Below are 20887 nucleotides of genomic sequence, written 5' to 3' on the forward strand. Positions count from 1 at the left end.
CCCTCAATCATGTTGGTGACCTTCTGCACTTACTCCAGTATGTCAATGTCTGTCTCTTGTTTTGGGGAGCAGAAAACTCAGTGCAGCTCCAGATACGGCCTTATGAAGGTGGCCGTGTCCCTCAGCCTGCTGGCAATGCTTCTGCTAATGCAACCTGGAACGGAGTCAGTTTTTGTTGCCGAAGGGCACACTGCTGACTCAAATTTGATTTGTGTCCATAAGGTCTCCCATGTCCCTTTCTGCAAATCTGCTTTCTGAGCAATTGACCTGCAGCCTGTACTGGCTCCTGTAGTTTCTTTCATCCCAGGTGCAAGACTTTACATCTGCCTTTGAATTCCTTCTGGTTCCTGTTGGCCCATTTCTCAGCATGTTGAGGTCCCTGCACATTGCAGCCCTGTCCTTCAGCATACCAGTCACTCCTTCCAATGTGGTATTATCAAGACTTGCTGCATGTGAAGTCTTTCTTTTTGTCTGTATTATCTATTGTAAAACAAGCTGTATGGCTTCAATCCTTAATAAAAGAGAATATAACACTACATATTGCATGACTGTGGATCATGCATGAGCAAACAGAATTACATAAAAATAATAGGTCACACTTCAGATTGATCTAAGCTGGTGTTCTGTATCCAATACTAGTAACTGATGCTTACAAAGCTTAAAAAGTAGTCCTTCCTGCTATATACTTTCTTTCCTTTGGCCAGTCAGTAGTTTTTGGACTTGGAGACACAGAGAAGCCTACCCTATATCAACTGCTTTTTTCAAAGTCACTTAATACCTGTGGACTTCAGAACACTCAGTTGTAGAGAATGTACAGTTAAATTTATTTTCTTAACATAATTCACACTTCCTTGTGTTCTAAATGTGCTTTCTGATAACTTTGGGAGTCCCATCCCATTTTTGTTTTATGATCAATAAAAAAAAACAACTATCCACCCACTTCTATCATCCATATATATTCTCTTTCTAAAAACAAACAAACAAAACACACCCCCCCACCCCCCAACCCAAACTCACCTTCAAAAAAACCCAATCAAACAAAAAAACCACCCTTCAGCTGCAGTTACCTGAGTTCTGTTTTAAGATGAGGAGTTTTGTCCCTTTAGCCCTTCTCCCTTTTCCAGGTGATTTGTTAATATTACCAAACAGTGAGGGGACTCAATGTGAATTCTTTGTGGATGCTGCTGGGAATTGCTCTCTGTATGCTAATTTGACCTCCTCTTGTTTCTTTTAGCCAGTTTATTCATACCTCTGAGGGCTTTTCCTCTCATCCAATGGAAACTTTGTTTTTCTAAGAATCTTTTGTGATAGATGAACCCTTTGTTGAAAGCTGTAAGAAGTTCTAAGCAATTAACATCAGGCTTATTTTGAACGGCATGTTATTTTAGCATATCCAGGTAATTCTCAGGAAGTGACTATATCTAAACACTGTTTTTAAAAACATTTTTATTCAAAAGATGCTTAATCACATTATTCATGATTGCTTGATGAATGATAAGTATTTAAAGCTGCTTTTAGATGTGCAAAAGATCATGATATTCAGCCACTTGGAAGAGGCCTTGTATCAGAGGAGGTGATCTCTTCATTATGGTGAAGAAGTGCTTTCTAGAATAAAATTTAGATGATGAAGAGAATCCTCCTTTAAGAAAATAAACATTATAAAAGATAACTTTCACTTTTTTTGGTAAGTTTTATTCTAGTTTCTTAACAAAATGCAGAAAACATACTTAAATATAATTTCTGAAATAATTTACTGGAGTGCCTTTGTTCTTCTAGAGAATTAGTTTCTAAAACAATTCCTAGTTTTATCTCCACCATGTGGAAATGCTGATGTGGTTACCCCCCGCCCCAGTCAAACAAGAACAAAAAGTGGGTTTTCTATCTCCATCTTTTGGGTTTTTTAATAATACTTTTCTTGTATCTGGCTATATTAAAGCTATGAAAAGGGTAAGTGTTCTTCATGAAGCGCCTACCAGTCTGCACCTAGAGGATATTTGGTTCCGATTGTCAGGAAAATTATTATTTATGGTCACCAATACTGAAGTGTATGGCATCATTTGTTTGCCTTGGCAGGATTATGTGAAGATATTCTTTGACTGGGGGTGAGGAGCAAGGGAGAAAAATACTCTAATGTCTTCTTCCTTGCAGGCTTTTTAAGAGCAGGAATGACTCTGTTTGACAGTAGCCATCTTGAGTGTGAGAAACTAGTGAATTTGTCCTCTGTCTTCTAAGGGGCTGTCCCCAGTTGCATTTACCAAAGGAAGTTAAATACTTAAAAATAACATTGCAGTTTTGAGTCTTTTTATTTTCAAGCTTCTGTAATTTCTCATATGAAGTCTGTAATATTCGTAAGAGTAAACTGGTTGTAGAACTACCAGAATGCTTTGTTTTCATTACTGAATATGTTAGTAAGTTTGTTTTTTTTTAAATTGAGTCACTTCAGAGCTCCTGAAAGTAAAAGCATTGCTTCAAGCTAAGCATGGTGTTGGCAGGAGCTATGCAAACTTCTTTGTGTAGTTTTTGCCAAAGAACCTCATTCTTGACCTGAAATATCCCTGCTGTTTCCAGCTGTGAGCTTCATGAACAAACACTATGAATTTTGACAAGCTGATCATTATTCATGCAGAATAATTTATTAGATCAAATTCCTGTCCTAATTAGTTTCCCTTTGTTTTTTAACAAGCTTTACTTTGTTTTTGTTTTCACCTGTTTTCTTAACAAGTCTTTCTTTTTGCTAATTTCATTGGGTTGAGTAGGTAATCCAAAGTAATGACTGAAGGATGCAAGTGATGTGATGTTGCATTATCTAGCTTAAATGGAAGGCACCACATGTAAATTACTGCCTAAGAATGTATTGAAATGCAACATCATTGTATTGGTGTATGGAATTGTCTGAATTGGTCTTTAAATTGTGAGGTTCATAAGCCAGGGATACCCAGGGAGAGAACTAATGAAGCTGAAGCGTTAAAAGAATGTTGAATTTGGAGTGGTTTGGCATTTAAATTGCTGTATTAGTTTTTTTCCACAATAAACTGGTGCCATGCTATTTAGGAAGCAGGAATTTTTTCTGCAACCAAGTCTTCCCCTCAGTCAAATAGTGGGAAATGTTGAGTCAGACATAAAATGGTCTGTACTAAGGCTAGTATGTGTGGTTCCTTAATGCCTGGATTATGTGTGAATGGATGTTATGGACTGTTTCCTTTGTCGGTATAGTATAATTTTTTTCTTCTTACCTGTCCCATTCATCCCCCTCCATTTGTGTGATGAATAACATTGTAGCAAAGCTCATTGTGAGCCCTTAGAGGATGGGGAGGTGATTTTTATTTAAACCAAACCAAACCAAAAACTCACACAAAACCACAAACGCTTTACACACTCACACAGTCATACCCACATACTCATGAGCATTGAGACACGTGTATCAAAGTAGTCTGTCAAGCAACCAGACCACACAGATGAATGTGTCAAAAGTGGTCTTGCTAGAAATCCTCCTAATGAAATGAGTGATGAGAGATTCCTGCTATCAAATCCTCCTGTCTTCTGGGTTCTTTTTAGGTCAGCAGCTGCATGCTGAATTTGGATGTGACTTTTGTACCCTATAGGAGCTGACAGTGGTGAGGATATCTTCATCTTGTTCTACCTCTGAGTCATTAGGATTTGCTCAGTCTTTTGTCTCCCTGTCTTGACTGTCTAACAGCATCCTGTTATTTATCTTCCCACCATTATCTCTTAATGACTTAAGTCTATTTTTTGTCCCTTGTTTTAGTGTAAATGTAGTCCTTGTTTTACTGACTTGGGTATTTTGAGGAGCTGATATGTAGTTGTACTGTGATCTTTGATCTGCTTATCTAGGTGTCATCAACACATGCTGTTTTTAAAGGCATTTCTTCTGCCATTCTTTCTGGTGTTTCCACACCCAGGCATTCCCATTCATTGTCCAATCATACCACTCTTAATGTTTTAATTACAAAATGTCTCTGTGTCTGTACAAAAAGGGAGAGAACACCTGCCTCTGTTTTCAGGTTACCAGCTCTTAATCTGTTACTACTCCTTAAACTACCAAAAATATGTTTATCAGACCTATTGTCTGAATTGTTATTAAAATTACTCACTTTTTATTAGTGTAACTTCAGCTACTCGTTCTCATGTGGGGTTCCAGTTTGTTTGCTAGAATCTTTTTGTTCCTATCCTGTCATCCAAGAAATCTCTCTAGTCTTCCTTCTCCCCCTTTTCTTGGTTTTTTTACCTTGCTGGTGCCAGAGGAAACATAGGACTCTGCTGTCACACCAGCTTTAGCTGTTGGGGCTCATCAGTTTAATCCTTTTCTTGTTCTTGGTATTGCAGGCTCCTGTCTTGTTCATACATGCAGATTTGCCCATCCTCAAATCCTATTAACCTGCTCAATACTTGGCAATTTCTCTGCATCTTAGGCCCCTGATGCATTTCCTTTCATGGGCTGAGTATGCATTCCTTGCACAGTAAACCTTCTCTTGTTTTCTTCAAAGAAACTCTCTGAAGAGCAGCCACCTTCTTCTGGAGATGGATTCTTAGAGGACTGGTGGGGTAGTTGTTACCACGTTTGAACTGCCAAGGGCTCCTCACACTACTGCTGATTTCTTCCTCCTTTGGCACCTGGTGCTTTTTACTAAATAAAGCACAAGCAACAGAGCTTTCTGCACTCCAGTCTACAGGGTGGATTGAAAGCAAGCAGGCCTTACTGATTCTTTGTTTTCTTTGGGCTGGCTAGGGGATGCTGACTGTTAACAATTTTTCTTCAAAGCACTTCAGCTAAAGGAACACTCACAGTATACTTCAGTTTTTAATAATTTCAGAATAACTGAAAATAGATTCTTTTGCTGTCCACACTCCCAATAGTTAATTACTTGTGCAGTCTATTGGACTGAAATTTTTATTTCTTACTTGAAAGTTCTTCCAAACTCTACTCATGGGCAGGCATACTAGTAATTAAAGTTTTTTTATTATGCTTTTTGATTGCACCTGCTGGTATCTTTTTTGAGAGACTCTTTCCAGTAGCTTTTGCCTAATGCTGGTTTACACCATGTTATGCCATGAAGGTGAAGTTATGTGCACCAAATTTCCATATTTCTCATTAGGAATCAGTACCTGGAAGTCTGTTACTTATTCCATAAAGATATTTGGACTTTGCTATCCTGTTTCTTCTTAAATGCGTTGGCTGGTGTAGTTTAGAGCAGCTGCTAAGTTCCCCAATTTGTATTCCAGCTGCTGCAAGGAGTGTCCTGCCCTAGCAACTCTTCTTACACTGTGAGAGTCGTTGGGAGGAAGTGCAGCGCTTCCCAGAGGTTTTCTTTGTTAGAGAAATACCAGTAAGTACTCTTCCCAATATAAAAGCTACTTGTGAATTTAACTGACAGAAGTAATTGTTCTTGTATGACAACTGCAACTTCTTGAAAATACAAGCTTGGACCAGAAGGGAAGGACTAGTGTATTTTAAATAGGACTATAGCTTTTTTTTCTTTTAGTTCTTAAGTGTTTGGGAAAATAATCGGGCCACATCTGACAGACTGAGAGAAGTGAGGCTGCTGTAGCTTTGTGTCCCCAGTGTAAACAGTAGTGAGGCTGAAAATGTATTTCTGGTAGGTGCACTCATACAGAGTGCACATGTACATCATGTATACACATGTATACATGGTTAGCCACACAGATGAACTGATGGACACTCACATAACACTCACATGAACGCAGCACTAGTGGCCTCATCCTCCTCCCCTCTAGCTGAACAGAATGGAGGTCTACTAGTGAGAATGTGTGTGTATATGTATCTATTATCTATCTATAATATATGTGTACATGTTTGCAATGTGGATCCCTTCAGGTGCTGGGCTCAGACACTCAGATACGCACACAGAGGGGAAAGTCCCTTGCCGGGGAAAAGGTTAGAAAGGAATTTAACAAGAAGACAGGACTGACTGCACTCACTGATCAGGTGTAGAGCACGGCCAGACAAGCATACCAACCAGCAAACTGTTTACATGTGACCAACCCTTTTTTACCCTCTTATCCCTTGTTCCTCCACAGATCACCTAAATCCCTCCCTGTTCCCTCCCCTGAACATCTCCTAGTAAGTTCCGTGCAATCCCGAAACGCTCTCCTCCGTCTCCTCTCTGCCCCAGCGTGCCCCTTGCCCCAAGGCAGTAATTCCCCTCAAAGTTCTGAAAGTGCCCCGGCGTTGACTCGTCCCGCTGGGTGTCACACCTGGACAGGGGGGCTGAGGCTGTCCCGGGACAGGGTGTCCCCCCCTCTGAGCCCGCAGCTTGGCCTCCCACCTGCCTTCGCCCCTGGGCTCCTCTGGGCACACAGAGGCAGGCTGGTGCTAGCGGGGCTGATGTTATTTGGGCTCCCCCCCCGCCATCGCCTCTCTGTGCCCCTTTCTGGGTGTGCAGGTGATCTTTTATCACATAACCTAACACTCGACAAAGGGAGCTTGATGGAAGACACAATCTGATACCTGTTAATGTCAGTACTGGTGCCTGCAGCAGGCCTTTGACCAGGCTCAACAGAGTTGTAGTACATGAGCAACAGAACTCAAAAGACTTTGCTCAGGATCTTGCATGTAATACATGTAACAGCAATTTTCCTTGTTTTTCTTCTGAGAGAAGAAAATGCTTTTTCTGCATTTTTTTTTTCTTTCAGAAGCTGTAATATTTTTGTCAGTGGAAATAGCCTCATGTCTTAAGCTTCTTGGATCATTAGAAGAGCTAGAAGCTTTCTTTTTTTACATTCTAGAAGACCACAAACCCCCATATATGTAATACGACTGTTTTCTGTGAAGTGTGGATATGTATTATATGCACATTATTATTTTTATTAATAAATTATTATTATTCTTCTTCACGTTATCTAGTGACAGTTACTGTTTATGATGTAATAATATTAAACCTAACGAAAATGCTATTTTTAGACCTTCCTTTCCTTCCCCTTAAAATTAGAAATGGGTAATAATAGCTCACTTACTCATTTGGAGTTAAGATCTGACTGCAAAGATGGCAAATTGTTGATGTAATTCTTTAATTGATCTAGTGGGGTTACTGTTCTGGAAATAGCATTAAAGTAAACATGGTTGTAGAAATGCTAGTAGCCAAGCTATTTGGTGCTTAGATTGCAAGCTGATAAAATGAAAACACATTTTAAACGCTCAGACTCTTCTAAGAAATTAGAGTGCAATGTTAATGGATGGAAATTGATCCTTCAGCAGAAGGACTTAAGTGCTTTTCTTTTTTGATAACAACTGCTATACTATTCTATAATGTGCTATTACGCAATATAACTGGAAGAAAAAAATCCGTATGCTGATTATGCACTCGTTCTTGCCATTTACACAACAAAAATGGCTGAGTCACTGCAGGAAAGTGTTACAGATTTGTGCAGTTTAAGCAAGATCATTGCAATTGTTAGGCAGAGTGGTGGATTTACGCTTCTTTTCAACAAACTGCTCTTTCTTTTCAACAAACTAGATTCTCTAGTGAATGATTAAGGAGTAAGGCTCCCTAAGACTCCCTAAGGTCTTCCAACCCTCATCAGATATTTGAAGGAGATGACTGATTCCAGCAGTTTTCTTGACTAAATTTTACAGTTTCTCTTAAAAGAAGACTTTCATACTGTAAGGAAGTAATAAACAACGTTTTAATCTGGGACTTCAGAAAAAAAAATTTATACTAGACAGTGTGTGCCTGTGTCCGTTTGCTCATGGTGGGTACAAGGAGTCTTTTTAATACAGCCACCCAGAAGCTTGAAGAGCTAAAGGCATTGGTGAAAAATGGGGGAGGAAATGAACCAGCAGTATGATTGGCTCAGTGTTGCGCTATTGTATTTACCTACTAGTTATTTTTCAGAATATGGCAAAATATTCAGTAAAACTATTGGTTTTGTTTTTAAGATAGTGGGATCTTTACCAAGCAAAACTATTCTTTCTTTGAAAGAATCTTCAGAAAGTTGTATCTGCTAACCCAACTTTGATGTTTGGTGCTTGGTTGGTGGTTTGGTTTTTTTTTTTTGAGTAGGTATCATACCTTTGGTAAAGGATCACTAATAGGTGGATCCAAAGTAAAAGAATAAGTAATGTAGTAAGAATATTATTGGGATAGAAAGATGTGTTTCTTGAATTAAACAACAAATTTATTTCGGATATCATTGTTTATATATGCTTTACTACTCTCCCTTTTTTTTTAAACTAGATTTTACCTATATGAAACTTAAAGAAATGTTTTATTTAGAAGTATAATCAGTACTTTGAGAACTGATTGGATATCTTAAGTGTAACAAAATAATTTTTGCAGAGTAATATAGTATGGTAAAGGAGACCGACCACCTGTAATGCTAAAGAGTGCCTATATATGTGACAAATGTCGCAGAATAAAATTTGTGCCCTATCTCAAGTAAATAGAATTTTTGCTCAAAAGAAATATTGTAGTTTTAAAATTAAAACAATGCTCAAGTAGCTTGGTTACTTGCCCATTTATTTGTATTTTAAAATGAAATTGATGTGTTTTACTGTGGAAGTACCTGGTGCTGAGTGTGAAATATCGAAGTTGTGTGAAAATGGCGATGAAAAACTGAGTTTAAATAGGGTTTTTTGGGGTAGACTCAGTAAAAATTAAGTTCTCAGCTGTAGAGTATGAACTTAAATATGGTACACTTCTAAAATAGTTTTGAGGAAACGTTTGCTTTCATGTTTGACCCAGTAGTGTTTCTTAAGAAAAAAGCATTTTAATGGCTGGGAGAAGGGGCCAGTGATTTAACAGCTCAACAGGAAGCTTTTTGTTAAAAATTTTTTTCTACTTTTACTAACTGTAAATATCACCTAAATTGTAACTGTTACCAGTGGTATTTGCAGTGTCAGGAGACTCTAATCAAAATTCTGTTGGTATTATGAATAAAGAAAAATATGTAGAAGCTCTTTTGATTTTTTGCAAACTGGATATTAGACTAGGTGGGACAGATGTGAATTTCACATCTGTTAAGTATTTCAAGCTGTAGTTCATATGTCCTGTATCTGTCAGACTGATTTATCTCAGTTGCTTATGTGAAATATTATATATGCAGCAAGCCACATTCATGAGGGTTTATCAGCTGTATATCTAAGACAAAATTACTTTGTGTGTGCAAAGTAGCAATTACGTTTTCTACATGTATGGCAACCTGGGCATGTGGGTTGCTGGAAATCAGATAGATAAGATAAATGCCTGAGTAGTTGGACACTAAATTAATGAGAAATAGTTTATTGTCCCAGTAAGTGATATTAGCAGACTTGAAAATTTTGGATGAAGATGAGGTAGAAGAACAAGGTCAAGAGTTAGAGTGGCTGGTTCACTTGGTTACAAGGGTTTCAGAGGGCACAAGCTGAGTCATACGTGCGTGTAACTGATACAGAGGGCACATGCTGACACAGAGAATTACCCTGTCATATGTGCTTTTTCTTGTATTTGCTCTTATCAAGCTTTCCATGCAAATGATTCCCTCTTCCTATTAATTCTCTGAAAGGGCCAACACTTTAATTCATTTGTTTGCTGGGCAAAAACTTATGGTACCCCTGTTATTTTACTAAGTTTTCAGTATTTGAAGGGAAAAGAATGGGAGATATGGGTGAAAGAAAGTATGATGCATGTAAATCTCCTTCTTTTCTCAGCTTGTGAAAACAACATTTAATTCTTAGTGTCACTTAAAAATAGTCCAGTTTTGGACTTGTATTTCCATTGGGCAGTGTATTTGTGATGAGACTGATAAATTTATACGTAAATATTGGAAAAAAAAAGTAAGCATTCTTTGAGGTAGGCATACTGAACTTGTTATTTGTCACCTTGCTTTACCTTAAGATTGCTTCTTTTAAAGGCAAATTTAGCTTTCCACATATCTTATAGCACAAAATAATGTTACAATTGCAAAGACAGAATTTTGCTGTGTAGTTGAGTGTTTGTACTTGTAATACTAAATGCTGGCACATGCCTCTGAATACTTGTCTGTTTTTTGGATTGAAATGTCCTGTTTCAAAGTAGACACTTTTGTTCCTATATAAATGTACATTCTTGCTCTCTGAAGCAGATGCTAGTTCAACAATCAGGTCTTACCTTGAAAAATATTTACCTGTTACAGCATCTAAATGATTTGTCCTAAAATGGCTTGTTCTTCTATTTACTTGGTGTAACAGTATTTTGGGTTTGCTTAGTGTACTTTTTTCTTTATGGTAAATAGTTTGTTCCTTGCTGAAAATGGGGACTTGTTTGCCTATAAAGCTGTAAATGTGATGCTCTTAATGACTATTTTGGAGTGGATATGGGGAATGGTGATTTGTAACATTAGGAGATCTTTTAGGTAACAGTTTTGAGTCTTGAATATATGGATTTAAGGCCTAAATTAAGCTTTATTATTCCATAGGGCCCTATAGAACATAAGGGGAATATATGTTGATGTAATCACAGAATATGTGCTGTTACCTGTCCTGAGGATGCTCATTAAGTTCCTGAGATGTGATGGGGTCTCTTAGCCAATTCTGATGGATTCAGAAGGATCTTTGCATGTGAAAAGTTAGGGTTAGATTGTGAGCTGCTTGATGGCAAACTACACTCCTGAACTGAAATAGTGTACCAAACCTGTGAATTAAGATTTTGTTGTCTTGTCTGTTTTTATTTGCATCATGGTCTCACAAGGACTTCTGATGCTGTAGAAGTGAAATGTATGCTTGTGCCATTTAAAAGGCAACCTTGATTTGCAGGTCTTGCCCCAGTGCAAGTGAGGTGGGGGAAAGGAAGAAGACTAGTAGCTCCATTAAGAACTTAGGAATTTGGATCTTAAGGTCTAATCTATGTTATAACTCTAAAACAGAAGACCATTGCATGACATGCTTGGTTGCAGATATGTTCGGAATATGTGTATAGCTGTTGTTTGTTAGAGCAGCTAGGATTAAACCTTTCTGGCAAATCAGGCTGTCATCTTTGAAGTTAATAGCTAATACTTTCTTACACAGAATGTCACTGATCCTAAATCGAAACAGAACATGATCCTTTGTGTTCAACTGTTTAGTAATTAAAAAAAGTGAATAAAGAAGCCAGTGCTAATTTGAGTGGAGGGGGAGGAAAGGAAAGATAAAAATGTGCCTGGAAATTAGTTCTGGAATTCAATTTTTTTTAGGCCTTTAGTTAAAAATGTGATTACATTGTGCTTTGAAAACTGTCTCAGCAGAAAACATTCTTGTGTGACTTATAAAAGGAAAAACAAGTGGTTACAGCCATTTCTTATCGATTTGTTCCTTGTTTATTCTTCCTACCACAGCATTTTCAGACTTTGTTAAGTGTCAAAGGTCAAGCTCAGTTTGCCATGAAATCCAAATGCATGTGTTTTTCTGTTAATGATTGACTTCAGCTTTCCTTTAAAGGTTCCTGAAGGCTTAATACTTATAATCTCTACCAGCAATATTTTGCCTAACAGTGCACTGGTTTAACTTTTGAGCTTTTGTTTTAGCTTTTACTAACTTAAGCATTTGTTTATTTTCCTCTAACTTTAAACTACATAGAAGATCTGCAGTCTCCCTAGTAGTAAAAGCTGTTTGCCTCTAAGCATATCTTTTTCTTTAACTGTTTCAGGTTCCCATTTTGTGTCTTACAGTTTGAAGAAAATGTCATAATCAGTTTCACATGATACTTGCTTTGGATTCACCATTACTATTTGTTTTGTTGATTTGTTAAAGGGGGAACCAACAAGCAAAAAAGCCCCCAAGTTCTGCCTAAGCTTGTGTTATTACATCGAGTGTAAATTAGATGGTAGTTAAGTAATCAGCTAGCTGCAGTGGTACGGGATGTTTTGTCAGTGCATGAATACCCATTTTTCTGACTTTTCTGTTTTCCTGCTGCTTATGCTGACAAGCACTTTATCTCAGTAGAAATTCTGATCTTGTGTTGTTGTTACTTATGAAGGCAGAGGGTGAAACTAGTCCTTTTTTTGTAAATGGCAAGCTTGGGGAAGGTCACTGTATTAAGGATATATGTGAATCTCTTCTGGCACTTGGTCTTTCATCTGTCACACATCATGTCAGAGAACGTTTATGGTGTATAAAGCCTTGGAAGAAATCAGTGTATGTTCTGACTTGATACAATGGTTGTTTTTGTTTCTTACTCTTACTACATGAGCTTATTTTGCTAATTTTACAATGTATTGGCAAGTTTATGCTTTTTTCCACCTTGTTGCCTCAAGGCCAAAGTGGCACATGCAAACCTGAAGTAGCATTTTGGACTGTCACAAGGTATGTATACTAAAGAGAATGCTATACATTATCACAGGAAATGTTACAGCTATTTATAAAATCTGTGAGTTCAATCTCTTCATTCAGAATAAACTAGTTCGGAATGTCTGATCATGACTTAATGTCTGCTGAAAACAGAGCTTATGCTTTCACGCTTGTGGTACTGGAAACGGGGTGTCTGTTCAAAGATGTCTTTACTGGGATCCAGTGGGTCATATATAGGTCTTGGTTTCTGACTCATTATAACTACCAGTATCTTTCAGTAATAAGGTTATTCAATAAAAGACTTGTTCCTCAGGGACAAGAATAAAAAGAGTGGGGAAAAAACAATGTCTTGTATTCCTGTTGGATAATTCTACTAGTCCCTGGTTCATAAACCTTTGTATTGGCCATGATCTCTTTGAGTGTGTTGTGGAAATCTGATTAGATCCTCTGTAGATAATTCTGATTCTTAAAGCCTGTTCAAGATAGCTTTGGTGTCCAAAAGAGATGGTATTTCCTTATGCTAAATCCTCTTTGCCCAAAAGATTTTTAGAATTTTTATTTAAATTGGGGCTTAATTTTTTGTTTGGTTTTTTTTTTGGATAGTATTGCTTTAAGGGAGAGCCTAGCTCAGACATCTGCAGACTAGACACTTGAAAGTAAGCAAACCGAAAGCTGTAGTCATGTAACCTGAGTTCAGAATATAGGATACTTCCTGTGGCAGCATTATGTCATAAATTTATTTTTAGTCCTTAAACGTATACTTTCTCTAATGGGATCAGCAGATCTCTTTTGAGTAGAACAAGCAGTGCACTTTTTGACAGTAGGAATTCTAAATGCGTCAATACATGCATTTCAATGTCTGCTTTCCTTTTCTACTGACATACTGTTCTGTGATTGTGGATTTCTCAGTAATGGGAACAGCGATGTGGAAATTCAGTTGCTCTCCCTTTTGCACCCACAACTAATGAAATTCCTCAGAATTCATGAGAAGTTACTGAGCAGTCTGAATTTTCACAGGCATGTGTAAGGAAGGCATGTAGCACAAGGCATTTGACATTGTCTTTGGGTAGTGATAAGTTGGATAAAAATAGGGTTGGCAATTTCCAGGAGGGTGACCTACAGAGGCTTTCTGGACATGGGAGGATATTCTGACACTTGCTGGGTCTAATGGTTCTGTTGCTCTCTTGGTTGCCTAACATCTGTTGGAACAATTCTCTTTTGGAAATTAGTAGCTTTTCTGTGGAGAAAGAAAAACAGATAATGGATGAAAGATGATGTATCTGGACTGCCTTAGGCAAAGGGTAACCCTGTGCTTCTGGGCACAGGAAACAAGAATAAAACAATATTGATGGAAAAAGTGCATCAGTAGGAGGGAAATAGAGCAGTTCTAAGCAATGAAGCTACATTTATAATGCTAACAATAGGTTTCATGAGATCTACTTGTAAAGATCTCTTTGGCTTAGAATTCAAGGTACCCTCCACTCCTTCCCATTTGTGAAGGGGGGGAAAAAAAAAGGGTTTTAATCTTATGGCTTAGTTCTAGGTTTTTTTTTTTCTGTTACCTGAAGGAATTTTTACATCTAAGATTGAAGTCATTGGTGGTTGGCCTAATATTGCTAACCTAAATTTTTTCTTCTGAAGAACTGCTAAGGTTTAACATGATCTTCAGAATCTAGTTTTTCAAGAAGCAGGGGTTTAGAACAGTATTCTTCCATAAAAAAACTTGAGTTTGGAAGAGACTCTGGTTATCTGGTCTGACACCCCTCACTCAGCAGGGCCAAGTTAAAAAAAATACATTGAGCTTCTGAGTTATATCAGGTTGTTCACAGCCTTGTCATGTTTTCCATATACCCAAGGATGGAAATTCCACAGCTTTTCTGGACCACGCATTCTGGTGTTTGACTACCTTCATGGTAAAAAATTGTTTTATAACATCCACTTGGAATGTCCTTTATTGCAGTTTCAGTAGTTTTTTGTCCTGTCACTGTGCACCACTGAAAAGAGACTAGCTTTATATTCTGTAATAATCACCCGTTAGGTATCTGGAGGCACTACTTAAATTACTTTTGAGCTGCTGGTCTTCTCATCTGCAGGCTGAACAAATTCAAACTTTATAGCCTGTCCTCATACATGAGCATGTTGGTGGCTGTTAAGACTTGCTGGGTTCTTGTGTTATTGCTGAGAGATTAATATGGCAGGCTAAATTCAGTGTACATATGTGTCTAGTGGGGAGAAATATAAACCAAATACATGCTGAAAAAAATAAAATGGCCTCTACATCAGTCGTTACCATTAGGAGGAAAATAAGGTCATGGATAACTTTCTAAACATCTTTACTCTGAAGCCATTGCAATACTTTAACAAAAAAAAAAAGATAATTAGGAGATAGAGAATGAAAAAAAAAGTTTATGTTAGCACAGAAACTTATTGTTTGTCCCATATTAAATACTGTATGCAGTTCTGAGTACCCTGTCTCAGAAACAGTATAATACAATTAGGCTCTATGTAAAGGGGGAAGAGGGAAAAGTATATCTTCTATACAAAGACTAAGTCAAAAAGATTCTTCATTTTGGAGAAGAAACTAGTATGAACAGATCTGATAAAGGCCTATAAAATCATAGGTTGCAAGAGGAAGTTTAGCAGGGATGATTAGTTCATATTTCTTACAGCAGAGGAATTAAGAGTACGAGCATGTTCAAAACAAAGGGGAATTTATTTTTTATGTGTTGTTGGTGTCTGAGCATGTTCTGTTTACAGTAAAATGCAGTGAAGCCAAAGTAATATTGATGGAACTAAATGTTCTTGAATGGTTAAATGCGACTTTCTGCTTAGGAGGTTTCTAAGCTGCTTATTGCTGGATGTTGGGAGGACATAGCCAGGGAGAAAGTATTGCAGGATGCTAGCCCTTTTTCAAATGTTCTTTGAGTATTTTGTGGTGGTCAGAAACAGGATACTGGGCTACATCAGTCTTTGATCTGCACAGTATTGCAATTCTTTTGTTCTTAAAAGTAAATGTCACGTAAATGTGATTATGTAGGCAAGGAATTATTAATACTAGCTGGAGACGAGCAAATTATCTCCAGAAATAACTTTGAACAGCCACTTCTGTTTCCTCCAAACAGGATCTCAAGTTCCTGAGCTACACTCATAAAAAAATCTTATGGAAGCCAATCTTCTGCTTTGCTGAGGAAAATATCCTTGTATGTAAATGGCTGTAATAGAAGTGGAGGTGTTTCACACAGCCCATAGTTAAGTTATGGAGTAGTTTGCTGTAAGATGTTGTGGATGCTGAAAATGTGTAAGTGTTGCAGGAGAGGATGGCAGTTCACGGAGAAGAAATCACCAGAATATTGATAATACACTGGAGGGAAAAAAAAAAAAGGATTGTCCAAATTTTAGTAGGAAAACCCCCCAAAAATCCCTGGCTTGAAGTCCCTCAGCTGTTACTGGTTTGTGGCTGGGAGAGTACATACAGGCTTCCTTATTCTTGCATAAATCATAATTAATAACTTAATGGAAGCATGAAAATTTTCATATTGTAAACTTTGTCAAGTATTTTTATAAAACACAAGGAGAGCCCTGCTAAATATTGAAGCTGAGCCATTATTTAAGCAATTGCATTAACTCTGCATTATAAACTTATTGTAATAGGTTACTTCTGCACAAACCTTTTCAGTGTGAGACAGTAAAACATTTTTAAACATCTGCCATTCAAATAACTTGTCCTATATTGTTTATTTTACACATTTAAAAAAATGTATTTCTTAGAAATCTGCTTTGTACAGTACTTTCCACAAAACAACAAGCATTTCACATACTTTCGGTGTGAGAGAAGTATTATTTCCAGCTTATAAATGGAGCAATAAATGATTTGACTCCAAAGCAGTTTGTCTCTGATTCTGTACTTTCTGTTCATTATGAGTTAACACAAGAATTTCTCATTATCTGCATCATTATAGTTTGTACTTAAAAGTATTAGCTGTGTAGTATGGCCTGAACTACTGTACTGGTTATATAATGAGATGGTGGGAGAACTGATTTTTAGGAAGGATATCTGACAGTGAGCAGAGGTACTGGTTTAGGGGATGGTTGGCCAGTCTGTTTTGCAAGTGCTCAAAACCAGTGTAGCTATAGGTCTTTGCACATGAGAATCTGTTATATTAAATGTAGGAAGCTTGCTCTGGCTTTCCACAGTCTGTGCTTCTTAGTATGTGTAGATTATTCTGCAACCTATCCAGTGAACTGTAATTATACTGCTGTCTTGGTTTGCTGTACGAGCTACACAAACACAGATATCTGATTTTTTTTTTTAATGTGGGGCAACAAAATATTTCTGAGTCAATTTTGAATCCTCAATTTAAATATTCTTCTCTTCACTTGCCTCATATCACTTGTCTTCCAGACAGTAGCTTTTTGTTCCCTGTCTCAACCAGAAAAATCTCAGGGAAGATATTAAAAAAATTCTTGAAGTTCATTAAAGAATGAAGGGTGTTATTACTGTGTTAAGCCAACCACTTGAAAGACACTTGTGAGGATAAAACTGATAAGATTCTTATTGTAATGCATAGAAAAATCTTGATTGTGAAGAGGAATGCTATGGATGAGTAGCCTTTATTTAAATTTATGTACAATAAAGCATTCCAATGCGATATGGTATTAATGCTTTCTTTTCTGTTGTCTCGTAAGTCCTAGTGCTTGAGTCTAAAGAATGAACTAAAACATTTAACAGCTTGGTTACATATTTATCTATCAAACTATGATTACATAATCTAGCTGTGACAATAGGAATGATTTTGTGAATGCTCAGATATAAGATACTGTATTTATAGCTGAAGACAAAAGACACTATTTAAAATAAAGCTGATTTTTAAAAACTCATGGTAAAACAGCAGCATATTTGTGGATTATGTGGTATAGTTTCATTGCTATAGACTTTTGAACAGAGAAATAATTAAAGAAATATGAGAACATAGATTATAGCTGAAGTACGCACATTTGTAGTGAACTGATAAGAAAAGAACATGTAGCTGTGACTTCACTTCAGAATAATTCTAGTTATAATAAAATTTGGGTTGTTTTTAATCTATTATGTGCTTCAGTGGCACAGAAACAGACTTTTCAGTGTAGATACTACCAATAGGCTCTCTGGTATGATATTTTAATTTTAAGGATAACTTCTTTTCCATCTTCTAGGAAAGCTTGGCAATTGGTTATTCTGCAATTACATGTTTTGAGGAGTTAATTCTTACCTTCTAGGGCCTTAAGGAAGGTTTAAGTCCTTAAAGTAGGAATAGCTTTTCTTCTATGGCAATCAAAATGTTTTGTGTATGAATATGAATGCAGCTATATGTAGCAATTAGGTGCTGTATTAGTATCTGAATTAGCAGCTCTGGAATATAGCCAGCTTGTGGCCAGGAAACCGGCCAATGGCCTGGAGGAGAAATGTTTTAATTAAAATGTAATGACTGCTCTAGAGAGCTCTCATTATTCTGGCAAGCTGCATTTGTAATTTCTCATATTACTTATTTGGGACAGTGGTTGTGTCTTCCACGTTTTTAAAAAGAAGTTAAGTCATTGTACCTGTTTCATACTGAGTGAAAAAGTGTAAGAGTGCTTCAAAACTTGCTTGAGCAAAGTGGTAGTTGTAGAGAGTGATAAGGTCTCCCCTCAGCCTCCTCTTTTCTAGACTGAACAACCCCAGATCCCTCAGCCGCTCCTCATAAGACTTGTGCTCAAGGCCCCTCACCAACTTGGTTGCCCTTCTCTGGACACGCTCCAGCAGCTCAATGTCTTTCCTGCAGCAAGGGGCCCAAAACTGAACACAGGACTCGAGGTGCGGCCTCACCAGTGCCCAGTACAGGGGAACAACCACCTCCCTGCTCCTGCTGGCCACACTGTTCCTGATACAGGCCAGGATGCCGTTGGCCGCCTTGGCCACCTGGGCACACTGCTGGCTCATATTCAGGGGGTTGTAGTGAGGAGGGTGTTGGTCTCTTCTGTCAGGTGTCTGGAGATAGGACAAGAGGAAATGGCCTCAAGTTGAGGCAAGGGAGATTTAGGTTTGATATTAGGAAAAATTTTTTTACTGAGAGGGTTGTCAAACATTGGAACGGCTGCCCAGGGAAGTGGTTGAGTCACCATCCCTGGAGGTATTCAAAAAGCGAGTGGACAGGGTACTCCAGGGCATGGTTTAGGGGGCATGGTTAATGGTTGGACTCGATGATCTTGAAGGTCTTTTCCAACCGAAATGATTCTATGATTCTATGAAACTGAAAATTACTTGGGTCTATTGAGTATATTTTATAGCCATCAGTTTCTTCATAGGATCAAGGTATTGCAGCAAGAATTATTTGCCTTAAGGTAATTAACGATTTACACATGTGCTGTTTTGAGTAGATCTTAATTCTTTTTGGTGCTAGGTTTCTTCATAAAGGATGAATACAGTAAATTTTCTTGAGCTATGCATACATGTGAAGTTAAGCTTCAAGAACATTCTTTTCATTAAATAAAGCTGTCCATACAAGACATGCCAACAACATCTCTAAGTTACATTTCCGTAGGACACAAGAGCCTCATATTAACTTAAAGTTGTAATTTAAAGGGCTCCAGTTTCCATTAGGTAGATAAGTGGTAGAGCATGGGCTCCCATTTCTGCAGTTTAATGCAGTGCTATTCTGAAACACTTCAGATAAGACTGTTGTCTTTCCCCTTAACTGTCTGTTGTGTTGAAAATCAGTGGGAACCTTTCTTTTTTAGGCTTTGCTGTAACAAAAAGAAGAGAGAAACAAGTGATAAGAAAGGCATATTTCTTTCATTAGTACCTGGAAGCATGAAGATACAAAGTCAGCATGTTGTTAACTGAATGTGATTTGAGCTGAACGTTTTCACTTCAGGCTCTTATATTCCAATTATTTAATTAGCTGTATAAGCCATTAAAAAGTAAAGTATTTGATTTCACTAAGGAGAAGATTAGTTGAATCACAGCCTGTGTTAACTGGAAACTAGGACTGCTGGAGTTGTATCTGTGACTCTGAAGTAATTTGGTCTGTGACTTTATGCAAGCTACTTAGTCTGTTTCAGTTGCCCAGTGTCTTTACCAGTTTGTCTCCATGAATGGGGTGCATGTACCTGTCCATGTGAGATTGGATTCTCATAACCAGTAGTCTCTGGTGGTCTTCTCTAGTGCCACAGTTGCCTTTGTGTCTTGTCACACCTAGGCAAGAAGGCTGGCAGGAGGTTAAACCATGCATTGGTACCTTCGTACCACCGTCAATCTGATGACAGTGAGTCTTGTAATGTCCCTTTCTCAAGATTCAGCTGCCTTTTCTCTTGGCCTTGTAGATCCCCCGGGTGTCACAGGTACTCTGTGATTCCTAGTGCTCCCCTGCAAGTCATGCAGAGATGCTGAGGACTGTTCATGGTGGTGGAGCTACCATTTATTTGGGGGGGTGACAGGAAGCCATGGGCATTTTACCTCTTAGTGTCTGCAGTTTCCTTTGCAGGCTCTATACAGCTCACTCTGGGAAAGGTAAGTAAAAAGATGTGAGTCTTGTAGAAGTTGGACTTCTAAGAAGATTTGCAACTGGCTGGTCTCCAGGCTGTATGAGAGCATTTACTCCCTCTGATTCCTGCTTACAAATTGTAGTTGGTATAATGTTGTCTTGCAACATTAGGAGCCATCTGGGCTGTAAAATGGGACAGATCTCAAAGTTATCTCTTGCCACACCCAAGGTGCATTTGAGCCCTCCTTAACTGCAGAGGAAGAGAAAGGACAGACTTTCCATAAATTTCGTGTTTGCCTGAATTTCATCTTTGCCTTTCAGTCAGCATCACAGGGGCCTTGTTCTTCCCAGTCATTTGTGCTCTCCTTTCATAGAGCTCATGTTTCTACTGCAGAAGTGCAAGGATGGCAGGACTATCTTGTCTGGGTTAGTCACACCCAGGAAATGCAGCAAATACCCATGAAAGTACTTCACTCTTCTTCAGATTCTTCAGCACCTTGAAACTCCATCATATTTATAACATGCTCAAAAAACCCCAGTAACAGGCGCCCCCCCCCCAACAGTTAGGTCATGGTTCATTGAGATCATTGTTTGCCCTAAAATAAAGGGTTTATTCCTTGTACTCTTGTTTCTGTTTTTCTCTAGCCATCTGTTCTCTTTTGTCTTTCATTTACATTGTAAGCTCTTTGAAGAAACAATTTTTTTGTTTGTGTGTTTGGCTTTGTCTTCTTTAGTGCCTTGCACAATGGGGTCTTCCATCAATGTGTAGGGCTCACTGGCGTTTTAACAGCACTACTTCTAAGTCTTGGTATTGGTAGATATACTGATAAATATTCTTCGTTAGGTCTCTTGATTATATATATATTTTTTTTTTCAGGTAATTTTATTTGCCCTTATCACTGAGTCACAAGTGTTTATCTAACTGTCTCTTTAGGAAAGATATTCTAAACAATTCCAGTTACACAGATTTAAATCCATTCCAGGTTGAAAGAGTTTTTTCATCTTCTGTACAATTAAAACATTTTTTCCAATGCATCTTGCATCAGCAGCTTTTTCCACTACCCGTTTAGGCCAATTGTTTTTCCAAATAGATGGGGACACTTACTCACCTGACTATATTTGTTGTAAC

General features: G+C 37.9%; 1 protein-coding gene across 2 annotated transcripts in view; it reads left to right on the forward strand.

The window, feature by feature from the left end:
- SLC16A10 (solute carrier family 16 member 10) overlaps window positions 1-20887 on the forward strand; it is a 93137-nt gene that overhangs the window by 22617 nt on the left and 49633 nt on the right. The window lies entirely within an intron of this gene.

The sequence above is a fragment of the Harpia harpyja genome, chromosome 3, assembly GCF_026419915.1.
Source record: "Harpia harpyja isolate bHarHar1 chromosome 3, bHarHar1 primary haplotype, whole genome shotgun sequence".
Classification (NCBI taxonomy): Eukaryota; Metazoa; Chordata; class Aves; order Accipitriformes; family Accipitridae; genus Harpia; species Harpia harpyja.